The sequence below is a fragment of the Aplidium turbinatum genome, chromosome 11, assembly GCF_918807975.1.
Source record: "Aplidium turbinatum chromosome 11, kaAplTurb1.1, whole genome shotgun sequence".
Lineage (NCBI taxonomy): Eukaryota > Metazoa > Chordata > Ascidiacea > Aplousobranchia > Polyclinidae > Aplidium > Aplidium turbinatum.
Genome location: NC_137482.1, coordinates 10,623,226 through 10,643,157, shown reverse-complemented (window position 1 = coordinate 10,643,157; position 19,932 = coordinate 10,623,226). Strand labels below are relative to the sequence as shown.

Genomic DNA, 19,932 nt, shown 5'->3' with positions numbered 1-19,932 from the left:
TTGAATAATTACAGAAAAATAAGAGTTATGGTTTGAATGAGAATCAAACACACGTCATCCAAATGATTACGAGTGTTACATCACATTGACTTTATATACTTTATAACAGAAGTGTTTTTCCTGCAACTTCTGATTGGTTGAAACGCTGTTGCTACAGCTTCTGATTTTTCCAATGATTTTGTCCATTTGTCTCACAAAACTTTGTATGTTTAAGTGCCTATCTGATCAACTACTGAATTTATTTTATGCAAAACGCGATTTTTTTTGTTTGTATTTATTACATCTCAATTAACAGACCTTGTTACGTATACAGAAAAAATAAAAATCTGTCACGGCAAGCCAACAAGACGCTAAAAGGTACTTGTGCTTTCATTGAGCATGCAGCAAAAATATAATAAAACGATAAAACACACTGGACAAATTTTCCATAAATAGATGGAGCCTAACCATAGTGAAGACTTAAAAGCTAATAAGCAGGAAATGCATGCAACAAACGAAACATGATTGTGGAAATATTTTAATCTTTTAAAATACAAAAGTTTCATGAAAATGTTAAATTTGAAGAAAAGTGTCAACAATTTGCACCAAACTACATCGGTCGTTCACGATTTTAAAACTGTTTACACATGCACAGTAAAACGTTAAGTAGATTGGAGAATCTAGGAGATATCATTAAAGCAGCAGCTTAGTACTCTTCTCTAAAAGTAATTTATAAAACTACATCTTTAGAAGATGCCTTCTGGTACAAATTACATGTAAAAATGTCCTTTTGTCCGTTGTAAAAACACATGCGTGGATACGTAACAAGATAATACTGCTGACCATTGACCAATATCAAAATCAACGCAAAAAAGTAATTTCCAGTAAATGCAGCAAGCATCATGCTTTGCTGACGTAGGTAAATTTTATTCATTTTATAAACGTAGCACTTGAAAGAGGGTTAACTATTAACTTGGCATAAAAATGTTTAACTGCTTGATGCAATGCATTTCTACGAAATATAGGACCTAATTCTTTCGGTAACGACAGAATGGCAAATCGGACATTTCTGCATTTCTCTGCCACAATCGAGGCAACACGCTAAATGTCCGCATGGAACAAATACCATACAAGCTGGATCCTTGTGGCAGTTCTTGCATCTTCGTGACTCTTCCAACTCTCTTATCGCTTCCTCTTCAGATTTCGGAGCAGGTTTTTTATTTGATATCTGATGATCAACTGTTGATAAGTTTAGCGGTTGGTCTTCGTTTTCAGTCCTTTCAGCCGACTCTTCGTTTGCTTGAAGATCGTCGACCAGAGCTTCAAAGCTGGTGAAGCCTTCACCGTTCATTTCGTATTGCCTGTAAACACAAAGCAGAAAAGTTAAACAAAGTAATTAAATGTCATAAAGTTGCTTGTCACCAGGGCCGGGTTTAGCTGATGAGGGGGCCGGGGCGCTTTTAGATCGGGGGACCTACGTGCAAAAAAATTTAAGGTAACTTTACAAGGTAACTTGAAAGTCACCCACACCGCTAATACCTTTACGCCAAGCTCAGTCACCACCTTGTGCCTAAAAATTAACCTTGAAAGAAAAAGGAGACATTTTGCAGAAACTTCAAAGGCTGAGAGAAAATAAAGACACAAAATCACATTTTTCCACGTCGGGGGCCCTTCAAAAGGGGGGCCCGGGGCAACTGCACCCTCTGCCCCCTCCTAAATCCGGGCCTGCCTGTCACTATAATGTTGTTAATCGTGAAATCTGCAGCCTACTGACGTACAGGTATTCAAATTCTAGAACACACCACAACAGAAATTCCTACCCAGACAGCAAATCAGTCATTTTTTACATTGATTCTGCAGACGCTGAATCAATGTAGGAAATAGTTGATTTGCTGGCTGGGTAATAAATCGCCTATCATAAACGAACCGTTTCAGAGCAGATCTTATATCGACTTCGTCAAATGCCATCATTTTTGCTTGTGAAACAATCTCGGATGATTTCATATCCGCTTCAACCTTGGCAAGCATTTCTTTTTGTTTCTGTCGTGGATCAATAACAACAATTGGTTTCTCGGCGTGTTCAATAGTGCTCAATTGAGACGGAGGAACATCTCTGAAAACAAAAAAGAGATTTAAAAGTATAATTTACGTCATTGGAACCTTGAATATTGTCGACCAGCCCATAAACAACCAAGTCCGCAACTACGACGTCACGCATTGCCAGTTCATTATTTTCCCATGTGGTCGTCGTCGTCGTCTGAGCTTCTGGGGCCGAGGGTCTATCCTTTTACCACCCCAGATTCACGATGTTCCCGGACTACACTGGAAGGCTGCTAGAGAGCAGCCAGTCTTTAGTTTCATCATCCATGACGCGCAGACCTTCCACTCCGTTAGGTGGCTTGAAGATGGTACAGTCATTGATGATGTGGTCTGCGGTCTGTTCCTCGGCACCACATTCACAGGAGGAGGAAGAAGCCATTCCCCATTGGTGCATGGTTGAGCGGAAAAGGCCGACGCCCGTACGGAGACGGTTGAGGCGCACCCACGCCTGTCTCTGTAGTGTCAGGCCGATTGGGCGTGTGTCGGCGTCGGGGATGAATGAATGGAGTCTGGTGGTGCTTGACCTCCATTCAGAATTCCATTTATGGTCCGCCCAAGTAGCCGCAGAGATGTCTTGTTCATCAGCTTCGTTGATCAGAAGCCGAGCGGCTGGCACGAATGGGTGTCTTGATTTCAGTCGGCGGGGGTGCCCGTTTGGGAAGGCAGAGATCTTGTGGTGGAGAAGATGATTAGGCTCCAGTGCCCGTCGACCGAGGGACAGAGTGGCTTCTTCGCGACGAAGCTCAGCAGGTTGGATGCCAGCGAGAATGGGGAGATTGTCCAATGGTGTGGGACGCAGGCATCCGGTCACTGTGCGCAGGGCGCTGTTTATGGCAGTGTCGATGTTGTGGCGGTGAGCACTGCGGCACCAGACAGGTGCACAGTACTCTGCTGAAGAGTAGACAAGGGCTAAGGCTGCTATTCGCAAAGTGTCAGCCCTCGCCCCCCAGCTAGAGCCTGCCAGGCGCTTCAGTAATGCAGCGCGAGATGTCAGTTTCTTGCGCAGTGACACCAAATGGTGGCGGTATGTGAGCGATCTGTCTAGTGTCACCCCAAGGTACCTTGGCTCGGGACAGAAGGACAGAGGTTTTCCGTTGTTGTGGACATGTAGCTCACGATCAGCTTCCCGATTGTGTAGGTGGAAAGCTGCCGCCACAGTTTTGGTTTCGCTGAGTTTCAGTCGCCAGTTCTGGAGATAAGCTGAGATGGTTTGCATGTCCTGGCTCAAGGTGTCTTCTAGATTTTCCCACGACTTTGTGGAGTGGAGAATTGCCAGATCGTCCGCATAAGCGTATTTTGCGAGACCGTGGTTGGCAGGTCGTGGGTGTAGATGTTAAAAAGAAGTGGAGCCAGGACCGATCCCTGTGGGACGCCGTTTTTCAAGCGTCTCAGTCTGCTTCGCCGTGGGTTGCCGGTGGTGAGGGAATGGAGTCTGGTGGTGCTTGACCTCCATGTGGTGCTTTGGTATAAGATTAGATAACAGCACATACCGTAGCAAAGGGGATTTTTTCTAACTGGCAGCACTTGACTGAGCACCAGAAGACTGAGCAGATTTTGTTTCATCAACTGCCAGCGAAATGACCGAAACATGACGTCAATCTCTATTTATACGTTATAAACTCGAGTGAGGAAATTGAACATGTTACAAAAGTAGCCTACTTTGATGTTACGATCTGCATCAACAGCGAACGGTTACGGCGTTTTGAATCAACTACCTGTTTTGATACGGTAGAGGAGACAGCAGGGACCGCAATGCGACAGCGCTAGTTGCATTCCGAAGTGTGGGTCTTCTTAAGTGGGGATACGTGGAAGCAACGTCTCTGACGTAATCGATTCCTTTTTGTTGAAGTAAAAATTCACACCTACAAATTAAAGAACGAGTAATTTTGAGTTGAATCATAGCACGTTTTATGCAGTGACTTCCTTACTTACTAGGGCTATATGACAAGTATTTACGTGATTTTATTCCTTGACAATTTTTAAAATCTGCTGCAAACAGACATAGCAACCGCATTCGTGTTTCTTGAACACAATAACGGTTACTTACATTGGAAACCACTTAGCGTGTTCTTGCCATGGAATGTCGCTCATCTCCCAATTTTGTAAGTTTCCATTGCAATACCAACACTTCACTTTATCTCCTTGACCTAAAAAGCATTACGTTTTGATAAACTTCATTACTTAACATAATAGGTTAATCTTATGCAGTAGATAGGTTTAATCTTATGCACCCTCAGTAGATAAAACGCTCAGATTTTACGCTTGATAATATTTTTCTTACCTGTATAAAAGAATCCGGCTTGGGATATTTCTTGTGGAGTTGCGCTAATTTGATAAGCCGGCCATGCAGCCGAGTTATCTAAAAATGTTTGCATTCTGTAGAATTCGTTACTCATATGAGGACTGAGTGGGTTGCGACAGGGAAAGAGCTCTCTGTTTATTTTCGAGACCGTTGCTGAGCTGTCAAGAAGAAGATTTTCCTCTGCTCTGGCAGCTGCAACTACACTGGGAGGCGGTGATGTAGTTCTGATTTGATGGTTGCTTGAAGAACCGGTTGTTGAAAAATCCAAAGGCTGTTTGGGAATTCGAAACATGAGAACTTCGCCGGCGGATAAACGATCATTGCAATGGCCGATGGAATTTGTTTTGAGTGAAGTTGGCCGCCTTGCTTCGTTCTGACTCAGTTCTCGGGTGTTATGAAACCTATTACCATCTGCAATGAAAAAAAAATCAATTGTACAACTACAATGAACTAAAGGAGACTATACAATAAGTTCACCCATTATAAACATGCTTATAACCTTGTACATATACGAAACGAATACTTAAGATTCTGTTATGGCACCAGGCATCCACGCACCAGGCTGCGCACTGACTACTACAACAATCGTTTTCTATTTACCAACGACGTCCATGCAGTTTCCGCGCTAGTCAAGACTTTGAATCAACAATCCATTCGGTCATGGACTACTATTCAATAAATTAGTCAACAGTCGAAAGTAAGCGAAATCTTGAGCGATAAACTCATGTGCATTTCTGTGTAACATTTTACTATGAATTCTTTGCTACAATCTACTGCCATGGTCAGAGCCGTTAAGAGAATACTTTGGGCCCGGTACCAATAAGATCCTCGGGCTTCAAATTAAGATACTTTTAAAAAAACGCATTACACCCAACGATTACGCGGTGGTTTCTGAAATTTTCAGGCTCCTTGAAAACGTTCTGGACCCTGAAAATTATTCCGGCCCGGGTTTTAAAATACCTCCTGGGCCCCCTTGGCAAAGCACCTGGGCGTGGTTATATGCGTTGCTTTGTGGCCTATGACTAGCAGCCTAGTAGCTAAATTAAAACATTGAGCCTTGGCATGCGTAGTTGCAGTTATTACGAATGAGACTATTTTATGGGGCCGGGCAATTAATCAAACGTTAATTTCTCATCAAGACGGAGCTGCAAACTTTTGGAATTTCTAATGATCCCATTCATAGTAGCCTAACACAAATAATTTAAAGAAAGATTTCCAACTTGACAGTTTCTTTCTCTGTTAAAATTTACTTACTTAAACGAATGCTCCTAGAGTCGTTTCCATAATTAAAGGCACAATCGGGTTTGTGAAATTGAGGCAACATCGCATTGTCCCGTTTTCCAATCTTCCACTACTTGCCCACAACTGAACATGAAAATTAATTTCTTATTGTAAAGATTACATTTTCTTCTAGAAAGGCCCAAACCCAGTCGTTACGGAAATCTTTTTAACAAAAACTCATTGATCATTGACGAATAAAAACCTATGTTTATTTATGTGCAGAGTTTAGATCTATCATTTTCAGCTACACCACGAACAGGTAGGCTACTCTTCAGATCAAAATTTGTTTGGACATTTTGAAAATTTAATGTATTACTTTCAAACGACTTACCTGAAGCACTTAGTACGATCTTTGTATCCAGTGTAGTAAAATCCTTCTGCCGCCAAAGCGTGAATGTCAACTGGGGAAAATCTTGGAAAGTCTTTGAATGTAGATAAACGGTAACCCTTCTGTCTTGTATCACCTATTATACAGAAATAGAAAAAGATGGTATTGCCTGCTGGTTATGTACAAAAGTGCTTTGTATTTCAATGCAAACAAAGGTAGCCTACTCTAACAAGCGTTCCTGACATGAAACAGCAATTCTGATTAAACGGAACTCAAGTGATAGTAAGCCAGTGCTTTTCAACCATTATTTTCGGGTAGGCGGCGTAGGCCTACACCTTTTCGCGATTTTAAAAAGATCTTGTATGGTACTTCAACTTTACAAACAGTTATGCTCAATTATACTGGGTAAAGAAAGCACTAGATGACAGCTTTTTAAGTTATGATAAATGGGCAACACAATTATCACACAAAGATGTAAACATAAAGTTTATATAGCGGTAATTTGTGGTTATTTCGTAATTTGAATCATCGTCTGCGGTTGAGCCTTTGGGGGCAATGGTAGGCCTATAAGTTTTTATCATCAGGGGCTTATGATATACACTGGGGTTAGTTCGACCCTTTTTTAAATCGCCTCACTTTATTTTAGTTTCGTTTATGACTTGATCTAAACGTAACTGGAAAAACCTTGACACAATAAGTTACAGAAATTAATAGCCTACTGCTACTGGAATAGAACAGCAATGGGCTTTTTCAACATTTTTTCTATTCGTTTCTATTGAAAAAATTTAATACCCAAATCTGGGAGTGAATTCGTTTGCTTTATTTATGTTTGGAATTCTGGCAAGTCCTTGTCTTAAAACAGTAGTGCACATGATCAACCATGATACTTTCCGTAAAAAAATTACCTCACATCTAGACTCTCAATAAGTCCTTGAAGCACAGTGATGAAGCAATTAAAGCGATTAATTACATGCGCTTATTTGAGCGCGCTCAAATGACGCATTGACATTGAAGCACACTTGCGTCACAGTTATGTGAAGTAGCCTATGCGTAAGATTGTATGTCTGATCAATGCCTTTGAATAGGTTCATTTGCTGAGCTCGAGAAAGCTTTGTTGCTGAATTGGCGACCAACGAAATATCACGAGGGGTAAGCGCTATTTCACATCGGCAGTATGAAAAAAAATTTCGAAGCTTTACCGGCTCTTACATAAGTTGTTATGTTAAGCTATATACCCTTCTTGTACTTTTTCTGTTGTGTACTTTATTTATGAACTGTATTGTACTCTATAACCAGTCTTTAACCAGGCACACCCATGGGCGCCGATCGCTCTCTAAAATTGGTGGGGACATTTAGCCTACTAGGAAAGATAGGAAGGGGCGACTAGAAATATCGGGGATTTGTTCTGACAAACAAAAAAATACAGTAGGTAGGCCTACAAATCTGATGCGATGTGTCTATATTCGAATTCAAATCCTTGTTGTGCACATGGCAGACCATTGCATGATTTAATCGTTTCTGTGTCATGGTAGATCGTAACCAAGTTTTGACACGTCGCAAAGTTGAAAATGACCGTTCAGCTGAACACGAGCTGGCTGGTGAAATGAGTAAAAATCGCACGAAAAGTTTCACTTTCGAAAACATTTGCCGAACAACGGACGGCATCTTCTTGAATATCATTCGAAAATCTTCCACCTACTTTTCATTGTAGCCTACTGCTTTAGAAAGAAAATATTATAAAAATAATGAAAAAAGATGGCGGGGACATGTAAAAAGATGGTGGGGACATGTCCCCGCTGTCCTATAGGGATCGGCGCCCATGGGCACACCGATACCCGGGTATCAATGTGCCTGGTTAAAGAGCATAAGGCTATAGACTACATAACAGCAAAAAACATGCAACTACCGGTAACCACTCACTGCATTATTCACCCTTCATGATAGCAATCAATCGAAACTACTAATCGTTTCGGGAAAAAGTTTGCTTTTTGAGTGGCGCCCCTTCGACTATAGCCCTTGATTTCTCTCATGTAGCCTATAAATAGTACGCTGCTCTAGAAAGAAATGCTTACGCCCTTCTTGAGATGGCCTGCTGAACTAAACCAGAAAAGCAAGACACAACAATACAACCGGGTTGAGCATTATAACAATATATTTTACTAATTTACAAGTAGTTAAAAAAAGCATAGCACATGTAACAGAAATATTCATATACTTACCAGGCGGAATGTAAACGGATCGTTGTCCCGGGGGATCGCCTGCCCCACTGAGTAATACACCGTCGGGCTTATCACTTGCTTTTCTATGCAATTTTACACTCATGATAATCCTTTACTTAGCTGCTACTTCAAGTGCTGTACTTCGTTTTGCAAATGAATCTTTCGACGTGACTAGAGTGTTTAAGCCACAACTTGTTTACCAGAATGGCTCTGCGCTTCAGAGCAAACGTGCTGTACCGTGCGCACATTTAAAGAAAAGAGAATTGGAGAGAGGAAATTAATTTAAAGAGAATTGGTTTCTTCTCTATGATGTTGCTATTTTTCTCACCACGACTGCAGTTGCTGATGAAGGAAAAAACCCGTTTCGTTCCAGTAAATTCCCGAAGCTACCAGGTTATCAGTGCTTGATTTTCCACTGAAATCCAAATTTTTGCTTTCCTGACTTCTGAGTTGCCTATAATTTTGCGAAGTTACTTATAGAGTGTGAGTTTTCACATAATATTATGAAAATTTTATAACAACGATAATAATATGAGTTCATGTCAGAAACATTCATCTCGTGTACGGTACCTCAAAAAAGTAGATGATATACACAAACACAACATGTGGGAATTTGCATCTACTGCAAGCACTGTTGGTAGGTGAAGTCACCAAAAGATGGGGACATGCAGTCGCAGCCCAGAACCAACTTGCTATGTTGTTTGTTGCCACGTGATATTCTATAGTAGGCCTTACTCAGCTACATTCTCTTTGGGTTTATATAAAGTAATGCGCTGAGAGCCCAGGCTTTGATTGGACAATTGGATGGACTAAATAAAATAAAACCATAGGCCCATTATTAAGACTGACTTCGAGTTACTAACCCCGATAAGACGAAGTTTGAGCATATTTTCTTCTTATGCTGGTGCTCAAAGAATCGAATATATTTCAGACGTATTATTGATTAGTTGGTTCTGTCGGCGCCATATTATAGTCAAGCAGATGATTTGTAGGTAATGATTTTTAATGCCACAGCCCACAACTAGCCAGGCTGTAAATGTCAAATTCAAGTCTTCTGGGAACGGTCATACGAGTAACGGTAATCTAAATATATTTAGCGTTTTATCGTCTCTGTTTTGCGTAAAGAAACGTATCTGTGTTTACTGCTTATTATTGCCACTTTCCTGTTTCTTGTTCCATCTCACAAGTCTCTTTTTCCACTCGGGTCACATAAATTGACAATATAATCAGCGACTTCACCAAGCAAGTCGCGACATACAAACGCAGGTTTTGTCGTTAGAAAAACGTAGCTAGACGTTTTCCTATGTGCAAGGCACAAACAAATTGCGTTGTCCGTATGCTTTGTTGACTTAGCTTACTGTAGTTTCTGAATGAGAAACTGCGATTTGGAATCTTTTGTTCGTTTTTGGAGCTTGACGTAATCTGTATTGAAAAATCACCCTGAGACATTTGCCTGTCCCATAACCGGGAGCAGGAACGGTTTTGTGAATTGTTTCTTTTTGTATTTGATGGGACAGAGCTTTCTAGCAAGTAGTCTACCATAGTCGTTATTGTACTTTTTGTAGGATACGCAGGCTAAATAAAGCAACATGATCATTGTGTGGGCTTATAGTTCAGTAGTTTCCTCAGGACTACTTGCCAGTAGGCTAAGCCACTTTTTAACCCACTCACTTAAGCTATTAATCTACAGAGTACAAAAATTAACAGAAAAAATAATTCTTTCCGCTAATTTTTGTTATGATGGAATTATTCTAATTTCGAAGTTGTTAAATGTGGTGTCCCACAGGGTTCAATCCTTGCGCCTTTGCTTTTTCTTTTATATGTAAATGATCTTCCAAATGCATCCTCTTTTTCAAATACACTCTTTCTGATTGATAATTCAAGGACGATGATCTTGATGAGTCAAACTTTCATATGTCAGATAAATGTCTGTCATCCCTCCAAAAAATGTCAATAGAGAAATAGAAAAAAATTGTTGTGTAGATGAAATCCAATAAGCTGTCATTAAATTATAGCAAAACTTATATAATTTTCTGCAATAAACAAAGTGCAGCAGAATATTTTAGTTTGTCAATCAGTGGCCAAAGTATTGAAAGGAAAAAAGAATAAACTATCTTGTGGTCAAGTATATATTTAGATGTAATCTGCAAAATTGCGTTTAATGAAAAACACAAAGCAGAAAGAGATAGTAAACCACTTATTTCAAACTAATAAGGGCTATGACAACTTTAACCTCACAAGCCATTGCGTTTTTCTTTATTCGTATGGCCTTTTTTTCTTTTCAATTATCTGTAGCCTAATGCTTTTTTGATGACTTAATATTTCGACTGTGCAATCAATTAGGTTAGTTAGGCCACTTGGTTATATAAATGTATCAATAAAATACCTTACGCGAGATGTCAATAAGAAACTCAATCAAGAAGCAACTCAATTTTAGATCGCCACCAAGGAGGGCGAGAAATGAGAATCTCTGGCGTACGGACAAAGTAGCTTCACATAATTTCAATTTAACATCAAAGCAATGGGTTATTGTTGGCTATCTCGTCAGTGGTGCAATCAAAAACATATCAAAATTGTAGAACTAAATGATATGAGATGTTCTACTGGTGCAAATTAAGCTAAACTATCACAAGATGTATACAGTGACAATCTGCTTTTATTCCGACGTTTCGTCAATCAGACACGACTGACTTCTTCAGGGGGCTAGAAGATTGTCACTGTATACATCTTGTGATAGTTTAGCTTAATTTGCACCAGTAGAATATCTCATATCATTTAATTTAATGCCTGGTGAACAGCCTCATTCAATTTTCAAAATTGTAGAACATTAAGCTATAAAAATTTTCGTTTTCAACAGACTTAAAGCATTTGAAATCGATAAACAACGTTGCAGAAAATGTAGAAGTACTAATTATCAAAATTGTAGAACATTAAGCTATAAAACTTTTCGTTTTCAACAGACTTAAAGCATTTGAAATCGATAAACAACGTTGCAGAAAATGTAGAAGTACTAATAGAAGTGTGCTGGGGTACACATGTTTTTCTGCACTTTAGTCTATTATAAAGTGGTGCAAGCACAACATAGTTACATATTTAAAACGGTGTTCCAAAGTCCTGCTGACTCTATGCGAAAAACACTTTGTAATCGTTTGTATGCAGTCGCTATAAAAGCTTATGGTTAAAACACGTGCACTATTGACAATGACAAAATATCCATAATAGCTGTAAAGACTGTGAAGAGGATGAAAGTGAAAAAAATACGTTAAATTTTGTTTTCAGACTCTCAAATGGTGATTTTCAGACTGGTGCATGGTACCTTCTTTTATTTGAAGCAAAATTTTCCAAGTTTTTGTATTCTGTTAAAATATTTTAAAACCCCAGCACTGTGTTACTTTTATGGAAGTCAACTTGGTGCAATTATTCTCGTGCTTTCGTGCATCATTTGCGAGTTGCTTGGGCCAAAAACTTTTCAAAATCACTTTATCAATGCATTCTCCAATTCCAATGCTCAAAACAAATCATTTTATTGGGCTTAGTTTAGGCTGCTCTATTTAACAGATCACACTAAAAGAACAAGCTATTGTCCTCGAAACCTACTGCGATAGGATTACTTTTAAGTTTACCCCTTTGAAATGACGTTATTGGAGTCCATTTACTTTTTTGATGTTTTCTGTCTTGCTTTGCGTGCTGCTTTTGAGTACCGGCCTGTATTTACAGTAGATCTGATGCAAATAAATGATAATGATGACAAGTTCAAAAACATGGTGTTGTTCGTAGGATAGGCTACTAGGTCTAATTCAGGTAAGACCATTAGGCTACATGCTCAAAATTTAATAAATCATCGGATAATGAAATTGCGCCTATTTACAGCTTAAAGAAAAGATATGAGAAACCTTTTCCTTGTCTCCAAAAGTTGATACGCTCCAATACTAAATTTATACAATAATTTACGATACTATGATAGGCCTATCGTTAACAACGATGGCAACATAACATTCAACAAACGATGTTGTTGATTTGTGGGATTTTATCTTCACTGTTGTCTGTGGAAGTTTACGAAAATTTATGCATAGCAGCTTAATTTTTACTGAAATGTTTGAAAGAGCGCTTGACGTTTATGATTGTTTGATCAGTATTGAAAACAATGTGAGCAATTTGCAGACGGCTGATGATTACATAGCAAATAGTGCTATGCGTGATTATTACGTTGGTAGCAAACTTTCTCATCACTTTGTTTGTCAATGAAATGATAGATTACTATTACAGAAATCGACAAAAACACGATTGAGATATTTGTAATAAAGCACTCAATTATTATTTGTTGGAAATAGCTTACAGTAGCCAGTAGGCCACTGTTGGTAAACTTTAGTTCTTCTCAACACTTAAAGCACATGATTATGCTTGACTAAAAAAAGCAATGACATTATATACTGATGAAGCCACACTTGTGTGGTGTGTGGCTCTTTAATAAACTTGAATTATTTTGCTAATTTATGTGTGGTAGCTACTCTCTACTTTTTCATCATTTTTATCACACTACGCATCCTTTGAAAGATTTTATTGAAAAGTCGAAATGTGTAATTCAATAACAGCCAAGTAGAGCCACTGAGCTCCATCTCGCCCCCGAAATCTACTAGTGGGCCTCCATTTTTAGTGACGGAACTTAAACTGCTTCTCAAACCATGGGTTCCCAAACCATCAGACTTTGACTCCACAATCTTTTTGGATTCCATCTTTAAAATAACAAAGTAGGCTAATTAAAAAACTGTCATTGTAGAGTTTCCCTCCGAATGCAAGACCAAATAAAACATAATTATTTTTATTATTACTCTGCCCTAAAACTGAATGAATAAAATCATCTTGGATGCAAAAGTATTCCGTGAGCTATCCCGGCTAACTGTACTGGCTATCAATATCGAACATTTTCGCCACTCTTGATATTTGTTAAATTTAGGAGCAGTGACACAGCTAAAAAGAAATTTTAGGTTGGTAAAAGCAACTCTTGCGGTGTATACGTCATTTAACATGAATTTCAATAATATTAAACGTTGTTATAGTATTAAAACATTTTTTTTGGGGGGTGGGGCAATTTCCCCTCCCGATGGTTACGTTACTGATTTAATGTTGTAGGCCTACAAGTCTTACTCTATTCACAGTTGAAAAAAAAATTCCAAGAAAGCGAGAGGGTACCGATAGTAAGCTTAAGTTATTATTCTTCTTTTATAAACTCTAACAACATAGCATAGATTTACTGGTTTTGTTGATGTGAAAGAGTCATTCCAAATGATGATCAACAATACAAAACCCTAAGGATGCAGCTTAAGTTGTAAAATGTCGAACTTTTGCAGCAGTAGGCTACAGGCTATTGTCACATTTTTTATTTCAAATCGCCGAAAAACGCTAAACGAGCTGAAAATGGGCGGGGCTCTAAACAAAGCTAAGCCCTTTAACCGATGGTTTTGAAAGTGGTTGTAGACGTACGTGAAAGTGGACCGTGAAAGCCATTTAATACGGACCCAGACAATAAAGCCATCATTTTGCTTGGATTCAACGTCTGCAGACGCTGAATTAATATATAGTAAAAATGATAAATTGTGTTGTCTGGGGAGCTTCTCTAGCAGTAAATAGCCTACATTTCAGTACATTATTATTTTTATTTCAAATACCTCCCCCCCTAAAATAAATTGAAACAAGTAGACCTCTGAATACCCGTGGCACCCCTGGCCGAGGTACGGAAGGTTGTTAACACAGCTGTGGCTTCAATGATAAATGCTTTGTTACCTCATGTATGATGATAGCAATAATAGGAGGGATGTTCAAAGCACTACTGAAGTTGCTAAACTCCATTTTGATACTGTTTCAACATTGCGAGACGTTGCAGCGATATGATATGGAATAATAGTTGCAAAAGATGATTTAAAGGTGAAGTTAACATACAAGAGAAAGCGGAAAAAACAACATTGTTTCAATATCGCAAGACTTTGAAACGATATGAAATAATAAGTTAGTTGCAGAAGAGAATTCAAAGATTTTTGACTTTCATCGATAAGTACGGTACCTAGCCTGTCATTTTGTAAATTGCAAACTGTAAAGTTTTTGTGAAAGATTCATTGTTATTCAGGATTCATGTTTCTGGACTAAAATAAATGTTTTTTTATATGATTGTAACTTTGTGATCCATAGTTGATGTATATTTGCCCTGCTAGCTCAGTGGTTACGCGCCCGACTCAAGATCAAGCGATGCTAGTTCGGTTCTCAGGATCGATCGCCCTGATTTCCCCGCAAAAAGATGTCAACAATTGGAAAACTTCACTATGGCAGTCTCGATAACCGGCCCTGCGTCAAGAACCTCTACACCAGGGGTTCTTAACCTTTTTTGTCTCGTTTACCCCTTGCCGAATGAAAAAAGTAAAATTTACCCCCACCGTTTTGGTGGCCCCTTGTGATGTCATCATGTCCAGTCAACCATGCAAAGAAATGCAAAACATCCTTTTTTGTCTGGATTTACCTTGGCAAATATCAAAAACAAGATGTTTATTTGCAGAAGACACGATTGTTCTTGACGGGGTCCTGTGAAAAATAATGTCTACTCAAATGTCCTAAATCACTATGATAAAAGCACACAAGAATATTTAAGTTTTTTTCTTTTGCTGCTGAAATGAAACTGCTGAAATGAAATGTTGTTGAAATGAAACTGGTAGTCTACTTGGGTAGAGATAAAAGAAAAAGACGAAAACTTACATTAAGCATAAATTTGAATCAAAATCGAGTGCAACACTACCAGTTTTTTAATAACTGAAAAAAATGAAGTTTGCTTTAATTTATGATTCAGTAGCCTAAATTTACCCCCTTGGTAGATGAAATTTACCCCCAGGGGATAAATTTACCCCCGGTTAAGAACCCCTGCTCTACACGTATGCGAAACTACCAGGAATAACCAATGAAGCGGTGGTGGCCTTAAGGTTTTGTGGGCCATAGGCAAGAAGTAATATGAGGGCCTCCTACAGCCCGATATCGACAAATTAAAGTAACTCACGCAAACTCAAACAGCCATAAATCACAATAACAAAAAAAGGAATTAACATGATACAACAACAAACAGCAATGGTAAGCGAGAAAGGTGTAGGCCTATTTCATGCTGTAACATCTTCATATCACTCGGATGCTACGTTGTACTACCACACCCAGTGCCCTTCGAGTCCTACACCACCCGTCTGCAGCACTTACACAAAACGCACCTTTCTAGCTTTTATTGCGGCAAATTCTTTAATAACTTAAGAGAAACATTGTCCAATGTTTTGCCCACGTTGTGCTTAATTGAAACAACAGCTAGCCCACCAGTGGCGTAGCCAGGAATTTTGAAAGGGGGGTTTGGCGACCAGCGGGTGAAGCCCGACGGCGTGTTCGCCTAAAATGACACCCAGTGGCCGGGGGTCTGGGGGAAGGGTCTGGGGACTTCCCCCAGAAAATTTTGAAAAATTACTTTGAACTTGGTGCATTCTGAGACCATTTTCAGCAAAAATGTGGGTAGGCTATGAATATTCCTGTAAAATGGTGCTGTCCGGTGGCATAGCAAAAGAATAAGATCATGTTTTCTTCAACATTTTTCGGAAATAAAGCGAAGTTTCTATGTTTTATTGTTGCTAATTGTTGTGCGAATTATTTGTGTTTTTGTATACTTTTGCTTTTTGTTTCTTTCTTTTTCTCCAAAACAAAAAATAAACTGAACTGAACTGAACTAATTCCTGGCTGAGATATTTGAATGTTTGGTATTGGCAAAACTCGCTCTTTTAATGCAGTTTTGTTTAAAATTAGGCAAACTTTGTTTTAGAGAAATAAAAAGACTGAAAGCATCATTCTCAACATCGTGACGTCACACGTGTGCCAAAGGGGGGTTATAACCCCAAAACCCCCCCTTTGGCTACGCCACTGAGTCCAACCAAGCGTTCTTGGCTCATTGTAGAGCGAAGGTAATTTTTTATCAACTTTAGTTTAGAAGATGATCTTTCCCCTGAAGCTACAGTAATGACCGAGAAGTAGAATTAAAATAATTTTTAATGTTGTAATGTGTTCTAGATATAGTTTACTACTAAACATTTAAATGTTTGAGTTAGTAGCAAACACATACAAACATTAAGTATGATTTTGATTCTACTTGTCAGTATTTTTTAGTAGTTTAATAATTAATTAATTGTTGTAGTTTAATGATCTTTGACTTTACTTGTTGTCGGTCATTAGGATCACTGAACTGAAATGAAGAAAAAAAACACCTATAAAAGTAAAAAAAAACGAAACACCTTTAAACAGAGTTGCCAGGTGCTGGTTTAAAAAATATGCAAAACCGACTCTAAAAAATAGAGATGCAAACTATAAACTATGGTGGAAAATTCTAAGTTAGCCTACTGCTTTTTGCTAGTGCTTAATTTAAATTTTATTTGTGCATATTTTGGACTAGCGCAGACTCCATAAATTAACACTTTTCATTAGGCTGTCATTCATTACTACATGTGTGCTTCTCTCTGTTTTTGTTTCATTTTTTGCTATTTGTTTTTTGGGTTTTGTGGCCGTGCTACCTACTGATATAGGCTATAGCTTACTACATAATTTTTCATTCAGGCACGTTTTAAACCTTTCAAGGTTTTGCCACCTTTTCCCGTTCGTTAACGTGCTGGTAGCTTTATATCGATTTTTGTAGTTAGTATCTTTTTCGTCCCGGACGCGTTAATGACGAAAAATAAAATGATTGATTGATGATTGATTGATTTCGCCCAGTTTTCCCACCTCAAAGGCCACCGCTGCTATCAAGGCTTTGTCAGTCCGAGGACAAAGATTTAAAACCATCCAACCAAGCTTAAATTCTTATTTTAATTTTAATATTGCTGATCTGGACTGAAACATGAAATAATGTGAGATCAAATTGTTGAAGAGATTACAAAACAAAAAGGAAAATGATAATATTATCACAGCAACAAGATGCTGCAAAGTGACCATTCAAGGTCTTCAAGTCAAGCAGCCACCATTAAACTCATCAATGATAATTGTAGCGGACTGCAGGGCGCTATAATAATTATAATTAGCCAATTGAGACAAATAAATAAATAACAGTAAAGCTATCCAAGATGATAAGAAGTTAAAAATTTAGGTAGGCCAACGTAGCCTATATTACAATTACAAGTCTGATTAGTAATTTAGCATTTACCTAACATGTCTCAATAATTTTCTTTTTGTTCATTTTTGTAAAAGTTGTGAAAGAGATACTTGTCACATCATACTGTTAGCCTACTGTGTTATATAGAAATTTATAGCTGCGTCACACGGTCACACCATGCAAATAAAAGAAATGCAAGTCTTTTCTATCAACAAATCAGCTGGTTCCATGTTTTGTCTTTAATGTTCCTTTTTCCCTACTTTTTACGACACAACGGCGTGATCTGGAGCGTTTTGAATCAACATATTTTAGACCAAAAGTCGTGTCGGCATTCTCACTACTTCTCCATGTAGTTATATCATAGATCATTTGATTATGTTTTGGCTGAAATCAGGCGCGGATCTAGGAGTTTTTTTCGGGGGGGGCCAGAAAATTTGAAAATCAATTAAACAGAAAGAAAAAGATAAAACAGATATTAACAATGATACTACGACAGTAGCGTAGCCAGGAATTTTGAAAGAGGGGGTTTTTACGGCCGGCGGGCGAAGCCCGTCGGCGTCTTCGCCAAATGCGACACCCAGCGGCGGGGGTCTGGGGGGCAGCCCCCAGAAAAGTTTGAAAAATTGCTTTGAATTTGGTGCATTCTGGGAGCATTTTCAACAAAAATGTGGGTATAAATATTCCTGTAAAATGGTGATAAGATCATGTTTTCTTCGGATTTTTCGGTAATAAACCTAAGTCTCTATGTTTTCTTGTTGCTAATTCCTGGCTGAGATATTTAAATGTTTGGTATTGGCAAAACTCGCTCTTTTAATGCAGTTTCGTTTAAAATTAGGAAAACTTTATTTTAGAGAAACAGAGACTGAAAGCATTATTCTCAATATCGTGATGTCACACGCGTGCCAAAGGGGGAGGGGGTTGTAACCCCCCCCTCCCCTTGGCTACGCCACTATACTACGACATATACGATATGCCATAAAATAAAATATACATTAAAAGAAACAGCCATTTCATCAATTGTGAATGTTTGAAAAATACATTTTGCTTGAATAAAAATTGCTAAGCATGCAAAGTAAACTTGAAATCTGGTTTAAAACCCTGTATGCAGTGTCCATGACCAATTGGATGTTTGTATGTTTGCAAGCATAGACGGCAATTGATTGAAATTATAATGAAGGCTAAAAACTATAAAACAGCCATTCAAGGTTTCAGATTGTTTCAACTGACGTCATTTGGTTCAGCATTGGTTTCAGCTGAGTCAGCTCCAACAAATGTTGCTATTAAAATGCATTTACAGTTGTATAACGGAATAAAGGAGTCTGATCGATGGATGATTTTAACCATAATAATAACAAAAAATTACCCCCCCCCTCCCAGATAAGTAAAGTCTGCCGTGGGACTAATATCAGTTGTGTAGACGCATATCAAACGATTTGATGCGGATACATAGAATTTCAACAATAATTCCTCGCAACATTTCGGGGGGGGCCCGGGCCCCCCCCATAAATCCGCGCCTGGCTGAAATTGATTTGCATTTGTCAACCTCAAGCTAGAAACAAGACGCTGGCTACTCTCCATTTTTTAATCATAAGAAAATTTGGTAACACTGCAGTATGAATTTGGTTTGGTATGAATGAAGTTGAATATTGAGTTGAAAATTTCAACTTGAAATAAAGTCATCTGGATCTCGTGGACTAAACACAGGTCGGTGGGTTATTTGTGGGGATGAAAGAATAGAGATTGGTGGAATTTAGTCTTCATTTTTAATTCTATCTATAAGGTGGTTTTCTCAATTAGCTGGAGCGAATTTTGTTTAGAGAAGTTGAGTGACGTACCGGTAGGCTACATACCGTAAGTATCTTGATTCGAGTCAACAGGGATGTTCTCTCGAAAGAGCATAAACCTGGATTTGGAGATAATGGTTTGCTTCCAGTTCTCATCAACCAAAACGCAGAAGGCTTTTCTAGGACAAAGCTAAATATAGTGAAATTAAAAAAGTTGGTGTAAATTAAATTTTTTTTTTGTTATATCCAGGCTTGGGTGCAACCTAATTGATACCATGAACACTTTGTACCGTCAGTTTGTACCTTGAAAAGATCGAGAGAAAAAATTAAAAAAAGCCGAAGTCGCTGATCGCAGTTTCCGCAAACATTTTAAAAGGGTTAGGGCAGGGGTAGGCAAAGTTGTTCAAAGAAAGAGCCGCTTGCGGATAAACCATAAACACCAGCAAGCCGCAAAATCAGTTGACACAAAATAACATAACAGCAATAAAAACACACTGATTGTTTATCCATATCAGTTTTGTACTTGACTCGCTAATCTCTGAAAATTTGGACGATATGTTGTTAATGCTGTGCGAATTAATTCTTCCAAGTGTTCAGTTGTCAAGGTTGCACGATGTTTTGATTTTACAAAGTTGTAAATTCTTATAAAAATGAATAAGGAAGTTCTGGTGCTACTTCTAAGCTTCAACTAATCGCTGCTTAAGTGCTTAGCGACTTTATTAAACTTCCAATTGTTGCTGACTGAACGCAAAATGAGCCAGAAGAGGCACAATATTGCTTTTGCAATGTCA

At 38.5% G+C, this 19,932-nt stretch overlaps 1 pseudogene across 1 annotated transcript; it reads right to left on the bottom strand.

The window, feature by feature from the left end:
• Nucleotides 1-253: 253 nt before the first annotated feature.
• On the bottom strand, nucleotides 254-8,367 carry LOC145780191 (baculoviral IAP repeat-containing protein 7-like; annotated as a pseudogene). The gene is made up of 8 exons (XR_014290609.1): nucleotides 8,210-8,367; nucleotides 5,994-6,126; nucleotides 5,636-5,746; nucleotides 4,361-4,792; nucleotides 4,127-4,226; nucleotides 3,795-3,941; nucleotides 1,907-2,092; nucleotides 254-1,340 (listed from the first exon to the last, which is right to left on the bottom strand). The product of XR_014290609.1 is annotated as a baculoviral IAP repeat-containing protein 7-like (transcript).
• Between the last annotated feature and the right edge of the window lie 11,565 nt (nucleotides 8,368-19,932).